This window comes from Astatotilapia calliptera, chromosome 15 (genome assembly GCF_964374335.1).
Source record: "Astatotilapia calliptera chromosome 15, fAstCal68.1, whole genome shotgun sequence".
Classification (NCBI taxonomy): Eukaryota; Metazoa; Chordata; class Actinopteri; order Cichliformes; family Cichlidae; genus Astatotilapia; species Astatotilapia calliptera.
The window spans coordinates 1,365,658-1,374,445 of record NC_137436.1 but is presented as its reverse complement, the minus strand read 5'-3'; positions in this window follow the sequence as shown (position 1 = coordinate 1,374,445).

Genomic DNA, 8,788 nt, shown 5'->3' with positions numbered 1-8,788 from the left:
CAGTAGAATCACCGTGGAGATCGCTTTTAAGTGTCTTACAGATGATTTCATCTTTGCTTTGTGTTCAGAGGTGAACTCTTAAAGAAAGACTCTATGTGTGTCCTCTTTAGAACAGGGATGTGTATCGGTGTGTGAGCCTACGGTTTATATCGTGTACTGGTAAATGACTTTCTCCAGCAAGTAATTTAGCACTTTAAAGGAAACAAGTGAGCAATGTTTAATACTTTTTGAATAACAGTCCCAGCCATGTACTGCATTCATGTGCTGATCAATGTTTCTTCCTGTAAATTTAATTAACCAACAAAATTATTCTCAGATTATCAAGTCTTCTAACAGGATGGTGTGTTGTCTTTAATGTGGTTTGGAGTGACTACAGCGGGACACTGAGGGGACAAACGAGCACAATTTACTGAAGCACTCTGAAAGCAGGTATATTAAGATGATGGGAAGGCAAAAAACATCTGGATGGGAATGAAATACCTACCTTCAACAGAAACAACAGAGGGCGAGAGATATCAACAGCTTGGCCTATTATCTGGTCTAATGGAGGCCCTTCTGTTAGAGACAAAAGCCCTCCATTGTTTTGCATCAGCTCTTCTGATGATTGGCGAACATTCGTCCCACGTCGATGGAGTCAATTAAAAGCTCCATCCGTCAAGCGACTCCAGCTTCCTGACGCTGAGCCTCAGTGGAGAACACACACACTGTCGCTCACTCTCCAATTTACCCTCATGTGTGTCCTTTTCTCTTTATTTATTTTATCTCTCTCTCTCTCTCTCTCTGCTCCCATACCAAGCATCTAAAAGCAATTTCATCCTTCCTGTACTGTCACGCTCTGCGTACACACTTTCCTATTGTTTGGTTTCAATCATAATTTCTAAAATTTTAAATAGAGACTGAGTATATTGGAAAGATACTATGTATATTCAATATGTGAACCTCATAAAAAATGACTTGACAACTAAATATTAAATTTGAAGGAGCCCCAGTGTTTTAACTGACATTTAATAAAAGAAGACGGTGTGACAATGAACTTATAAAAATTCACAGCCACATATTTGTATTTCTCTCTAACAGAATTATGAGGATTGTTCCTGCCAGTCCAGATTCTGTTATTTGCACAGTGCACCTTATAAAATACTATATCCTAATTATCATGAACCCCGGGGCTTTCTGCCTCAGTTTGAGGTTTTTGCATTTTCTATTTTTTGTGTTTGGGAAGTTTTGAGGGTTTTTCTTCACATCTTCAGTTCCTGTTTATTCTGCCTCCCTTCTGTTTCTATGTCTTGTTTTTTAGTCTCTTTGCTGGTACTTCCCATTTTATTTTGGTAGTCTGTAGTTCCGTGTGCCTTACTTCCTTTATTTTGTTTCTTTTGATTAGTTGCACCTGTCTGTTTACCCACCTGTTCCCCATTCCCCTAATCAGCCTTTGTATATTTATAGCCACAGACGTCCCTTTGTCTGTGCTGTTGTTTGTCCTGTGTGCTCGCTGTCAGTCCAAGGCTTTAATTTGCTGTTTGCGTTTCATGGATTCTGAGGTTCTGGAAACTGTTTCCAAGCCAGATAAAGGTTTGTGTTTTGTTTACATCTGTTTTCCTGTGGAGTCTGCATATGATGACAAAACAACGCAACCAGGCAATGGACCCATCGCCGTTCCTGTTGATGAATGGCGTGCTGAAGGAGTTCTCAACATTCTCAACGTTTTTTGGATCTGTGTCTGTGGGACATGTCACTTTCTTCTATGACGGGAATTATTAACAAATATCCTCAAATGCTTTAGTCCAGCGGTCCCCAACCTTTTTTGCACCACGGACCGGTTTATGCCCGACAATATTTTCACAGACCGGCCTTTAAGGTGTCGCGGATAAATACAACAAAATAAAACTAGTACTGGTACCGAAAAAAAGAAGATTTATTCATAACACACGTGAAAAGACCCAGGAAAACCGAGTTAACGATCAAAACGATAACAAAATAACGCTGAAAACCGATAAAAACCCTGAAAACTATACATTTCACACCTGAGCCTCAACTCTCACGGCCCGGGGGTTGGGGACCGCTGCTTTAGTCTTCCACATTTTTTTGGACATTTTTTTCCAAATCGCCTCGGTGTGCTTCATATTGTAAGGTAAAGAACCTACAATAAAAGACAGAACCCCAACCATCAGACAACCCCCCCAGGAACAAGCACTTGGCGACAGTGGGACAGAAACTCTTTTTTAACAGGAAGAAACATCTCAGACGCAGGCTCGGGAGGGGCAGCTATCTGCCACTACCGGTCACTAAAAACTCGCATGGTGACACATTTGAAAAAGACTGAGTCTGAGCACTCCTTCAGCTCCAAACATGCCTCTATATCCCCAACGTCTGCAGTAGTGATGGGATTTCCGACTCTTTTTAGAGACCCGGCTCTTTCGGTTCGGCTCACTAAAAAGAGCCGGCTCTTTCGGCTCCGAACCGGCTCTTCAGGTTGTTTTGTTGCTTTAATTAATTTATTATTAACAATAATATAAAATTATGCACAAAAGGAATTACTAACGTAAAAAAAAGTGGTTTTATTTATATATGTTTATATATAAATATATGCGGTGGCCCCTAGAGACAAAACACGTACAAACTCCAAAACACATTTCTAGCATGAACTGAACTTCCAAAGCAGAGCTACTAGATCACTTAAATTACACAATTGAAAGCATGTATGTATTGTTTGTGTATTTATACACAGGCACTCATATATATTCAAATAATTTAAAAAAAAGTTCATTTACCTGTTATTACCACACACCAAATCCGGTCGTTGGTACTTGCTGGCTTGTGTAGCCACTAAGTAACAAAAGCTCAACACTGCGCCCAGCATCCTGGAGCACTTCTGTTGTCGTTTGTACGTGTTTTGAGTTTTTATGTGCTTCTGAGTTTTTACGTGCTTCGGAGTTTGTACGTGTTTTGGAGTTTGTACGTGTTTTTACGTGTTTTGGAGTTTGTACGTGTTTTTAAGTGTTTTGGAGTTTGTACGTGCTTCAAGGTTTGTACGTGATTTGAAGTTTGTACGTGTTTTGTCTGTAGGGGCCACCGTAAATATACTTTTATTTATTCACTCCACATAAAATGTAATAAATAAATCATATAATACAAAAATCAACTATTCACATTTCAACTTTTAACTATTTAAATTTTCAGCTTTTTCCTTTTACAAATTTAAAGTGAAACAACACAAAACACTGCAAACCACAACACAATTAAATATAAATGAAAATATGAAAACAAAAAGAAGATGCACATTCTCTGTCATATGGACCTGCATGAATAAACTTTCTGAATCCTTTATCATCTGCAACTGAAAATAGTTGTGGATGATTACTATACCTTTCTAATGTGAGTTGTTGTCCCTGGCTCTCTCTCTCGCTCTGTTCCTGTGCTACTGAGTGTAACTACCGCCCCTCCCTTCTCTGCCCAGCATAAAGCACAAGCCTCGTGTGCTGAGTGAAGCAGAAGTGCGAGAGAGAGAGAAAGGAAAAAAAAAACCCACATAACGGCTCGCGACAAGGAGCCGGCTCGCGTCGTTCACGTCAAAGAGCCAGCTCTAAGAGCCATTTCGTTCGCGAACGACCCATCACCTAGTCTGCAGCCAGTCGGCTCCCTGCCAGTATAGTGACTGGTGACAGTTTAACTGAGTGTACACTGGAAGCGATTCACTAGTTGTGAATCACTTTGATGCTGGTTGCTCCAAGACGTTTCAGGCTCTGGTTGCCTAGGTGACCCCAGCAGATCATATGTCATTGGTCGTCTCTTCAGTCATTCCCCTGAAAGTTTAGTGCCGGTCCTGCCCACCTCTCGTCACCAGCAGTTATTTTTCCTGTCGTTGCTGGAATTTGCCAAATATCGCTGACTTTCTGTGGTCCCTGGTCGCCACATCACCACAAATCACTTCCACTGTGCACGCAGCTTAAGGCCTCCACTGTTTCAGTCATGCTTCACTATGTTACAAATCAGCAGAAGAAGAGCAGTCCACTCCTATTCACCAAGCCACAAATCCCCGAATATATGTTACAGTCCAGAAGACCATTGTTAGTTTCCTCTTTAACAACATCTGCACAAACATATTTAGATGTGTGTTACTGTGAAATCATTGCTTTGAGTTTTAATGGTGACCAGCTGCTGTTGTTGAAGTGGTTTTTCCATTTGCAGCTTTTTACACTGATATGCTTCAAAACTGAAAACTTCCAGATCAGTAATGAAACAGGACAAAACCAGAGGGAAATCAGACATGATCCTGTGTATCAAAATACTGACCGTTCAGCCAACATTTCATTTGGGGAAGATAGTCGAGACATGGGGGAGCAAAGATGGAGCACTGTGCTGTGTGTCTGCATAAACTGAGTTCTCCTTCAGAGTTTTCAGGACATCACAGTAGAAAAATCCAAATGTGGGAAGCGAATAATAGTTAATAACAGTCGATTTCCTACAGCCTTTATTTTTCATTTGTGCTCGAAGTGCTCACAGCTGTTTGTGAGCACTTCCAAAGTAAACTACAGCTGCTAGAAACAATATTATTTTATGATGAAAAGGTCTGTTTGTAGTGATGAACCAACTGAAATCGTTCCGTGTTATAGTTCCTCTCAGCCCTGTGTTATACTGTCATTTAGTTTGTGTTTGATTTTTTTGGCTCAGTTTCCCTGTTTTGGTTGTGTTGGACTTCCTTTGTATCGTTACAGTTTGTATACATTGCTTAACTGAAACTTGCAAGTTAGATGGTTTTGGTTAGCCAGCAGTGCTGCATGTTATTCTTATTTGGAGGTCCTTGTGTAATACTTCTCTGCTCATCGATTTGTATTTACATGATTTTTTCCTGGTTCCTTTCTTCTTAGTTTCTTTCTTTGTATTAATTGTACCTGAGCCCCTCCCCGGCTCTTAGCCTTATATCAGTGGTACTTGGATAACCATGAATATTAGGTGAGGTTTAGGTGCATAAGCTATAGATTTTCTATATAAACAATACCTTGTGGAGAAAGCAGGAATATATATGTATAATGAATGCTACCTGTTAATCTCAAAGAGCTTGAGCTAACCTACCAGTCTGTCCCAATAGCTCTGCTGTGAGCCTTAGTTTATAAGTAATGCGATAGTTCACCCCTGATAACTTTGCAGGAAGATCATTGACTGTGAAGCAAGAAGGCTGGGCTCTAATGCTTCACGGAGCAATGGATCAGAGGCTCGTGATGCAGCACAGACACCTAGGTGTTTCTTTCCTTCTCATTTATTACCAGAAATAAAATATAAGTATGCAAAGCCGTTATAAAGCATGATTCACACTCATCCTCTTCTAATAATTATTTTTTTAAAGTGAGAATTAAATATCTAATAAAGGAAAGCCTGATCTTAAAACACCTAATGAACTAGCTGGATCTGAGGAGACGGTGCTCTGAAATAAATCTCAACCTGCTTAACACTGACGACTCGCTGATGGGGTCTAAATTGAGTGTGTCAGGCCTATTCATCTTGACCGCCCCCCTATCATTTCCTGAAAGCTACGAGCCACATTGATTAAATTTAACAAAAGCGCTGTTAATACACAGACTGAGAAATGAGGAGGCGCTGTCGTCGAGCCAAAGTAATTGCATACATTCATAGTAAAGATGCCTTTGAGCAAGAAATTTTGCTTCTGAATTAATAAAACTTCACACACAGTTCACTTTAATGATAATGAAATCACTTAGCTTTTACCATTCACTGACTCACGAAGCATGCTAGAAATGTCACTGGGTTTGTGGATTATTTAATGTGAAATATTTGTGTTTTAGTGTCCATCAGTTTGTCCAGCGAGTGTGACAAACCATGAAAAATGTTTATTGTTACCACAAAAGAAATCCATCTATTTTCTTAACTATGGTGGGGGTGGGAGTGGGAGTGGGGGGGTCTTAATGAGTTTTTCGTAATGCTAAGTCTTTTGTTCTTCATGCTCTTATCAGTCAGTCTCTGTAAATCTGCACTGGAATGAATTATGAGTTATGATCATCCTCTATATGTTCGTGCCTTTCAGAGAGTCGGTCACATCCATTATGTGATAGGCAGTAATCACGAGCCATTTAGGATGACTGTTAACCAATCCCATTGACCTGTCACTGCTACAGAGCACTGCCTGGCATTAGCCTTTCTGCATCTATAAACATTAACCTTTGCTAGTATTATTACAGATGCTAATCTGGTTAGCTGGCTGCCATCAGCATCTGCCCTCCCACTTTGCTTCCCAATCCACTTATTCTGACTCGCTCCCTCCACACTTCAGCATGCAGGCCGTCGGCTTGCAGCTCAGAAAGTCATCATTTGATAGCCTGCGGGCTGTGCTTATCTGCTTCAGGGTCATCACACAATATTTCTCTCAGTTATCTTCACCCCTTCCATCAATCCATCTATCTCGGCGATTCACTCACAAACTCATCACTTCAGCTCTGGGTGATACGTTGGCAGTGGGTGATTTTAGAGAGAAATGTCCTTGTAAGTAGAAAAACATTGTTATATTATGATTTAATGTGACTTTTTTAATGTTGTTGTTTGAGGCTAACGTTTGGTCTATGAATGTTTATGTTTATCTGTTTTCTTTGTTTTTTGTCTTTAGCTTCAGTTCTTTTGTGGGATTGTCAAAACTGAGGTTTGTTGTTCTTTGTCATTATTTTTATAATATTGTTCTTCTGAATACAAGTCAAGTAAAAATGTTGGTAATGTCTTAAAAAAAGTTTTTAACCTCTTCTGTAATCCCAGTATGTATTTGTGTGGAATTGTTGGCGTGTTTTTCCTTCGTGCATTTAGTGTAGTACACTTAAATATATTAAATGTTAAATGGCAGCAGTCATATATGTGCACGTTAGTTTCCTAATCTAAATCAAGGTAAGCAATGCAGGCAGTGCTTTCCCAGTGAATTCAGTGAAAACCTGTCAAAGTGAAAGCAACTTTTTCCATACACAAGACTCCCAGATTCCCAGCTTCTCCTATCGCCTGTTTGCATCCTTTAAATTAAGTTCCCTCTGATCTTGCAGTTGGCTATCATCTCTGGAAGCAGGCTTGAGTCTGCATCAACAATGAGTTGAGTTGTCCAGCTGCAAGGCCAGCAGCTTTTTCTGGTTGTTTTATGCATTTTGGATAAACCGGTGGTGGATGGATGGGAGATGAGCATGTTAGACAAGCAGCTGCTGGCTCTGCTTTCACTGTTCTGTGGTGAGTAACAATTATACAGAGCCAGCGTTTGCAATTAAGAGCTCACCATGATTTAACATCTGTTCTTTCTCTTACTAGCCACCTTAGCACCATCTCTGTTTGCCTTTTGCTTCACATCAGTGTTGTGTATTTACTGTGTTTTAGCACAAGATGATTTCCAGTCATCTGCTTGGATATTACTGTGCAAATCATATATATAATGTGACCTATAATGAAGTTCCAGTGTAATAAACAGGATGTAAAAAAAATAAAAAATCTTATTAAATAGTCTTTTATTTTACTTTCTTTAAACTAGTGTCTATTTGGGGCTCTAATGTGTTTCTAAAACTTTTTCGCTGTAAAAGTTTGAATAATATTTTCTATTCGGTTTAAAGTTGTTCCCCAGTTCTTCAAAGGACACGATAACATCAGAGTTTGGATCTTTGGAAGTTTAAATGTAGCTTCTGCTCCTTCTGGGGTGAAAAACTGAATCCTAGGAAACTCCATATTAAACTATAGCGTAACACCTCATACCAAAGTTTAAGCACAAGTTTAAAAAATAGTTACTTGTCTCATTTTGCAGCTATTAGTCACCATGTTAGGAGATAAATATGTGAGAAGAGGTAAGTTGGGACCACAAAAAGTTCCAAGGATTCTCATTTGTGATAGATAAAAACCTAATGGAGCCCATGCACACAGCCAGATAATACGCTTAGAAGCCCTGTAACGCTCCGCCTTCAAAAGGCATGTAAGCAACAACTGAAATCAAAACAGAGATTTGTGTGTAACAGCCTGCATCCAGTACCTGAACTGCCACTGTAAAGTTCAGAAAAGCTTGTTCCTATTAAAATGTTCAGTAGCAGAAATTGCAGCACATAAGTGCAAAGCACATCTTACTGGGCCGTCACCATAACCAGAAGTCTGGACAATCAATCCAGATGTCACCCACAAACACACAAAAGGTTTGCAGAAAGAAGTGCTGCCATTATCATTATACATTAGACGGGGATCTTCAAATGAGCGTCTGAAGAGCAGTGTTATGGTCGCAAAAGTGCTTCACATGAATCAGGAAAAGAAAGTGCCTTACTCACTCACTTAATCAAGCCTGACCCTATTTACCATCCACCGTCCTGTTGCTGCTGAAGTTGAACCAACCCTCCCTCTGCTGAGTGGATTCAGTCCTCTCGCTCACTCTGAGATAAAAAATCAATGGTCCCCCACAGAGCAGTAATCAATAGCTTAGCTTCCACCACAGAGCCAGAGAGGCCTACAGGAAGCTCTCTCATTATCTGTGTCTGCCACAGATCTTATTCTGGGATAGTTGGACATCTCGATTGACCAAAAATATTACCATAATTTTTAGCTCAACCAGGGTGAAAAAAAGAAGATGAGGATGTTTGCTTTGAAGAGCTGCTTCACAGCAAGAAACAGTTTGGTAAACGTGGACGAGGGAAGTTATTACTCAGAAAGCCTTACATACTGCTTGTTGCTCATTTTTAAGGTAATCATATTTGATAAGGTGACACGTAAGCAGATGCTTGAAATAATTTCAAACAGTTACATTCGACATGGTAAAATCAGCAGGAGAGAAAGTCTTAAG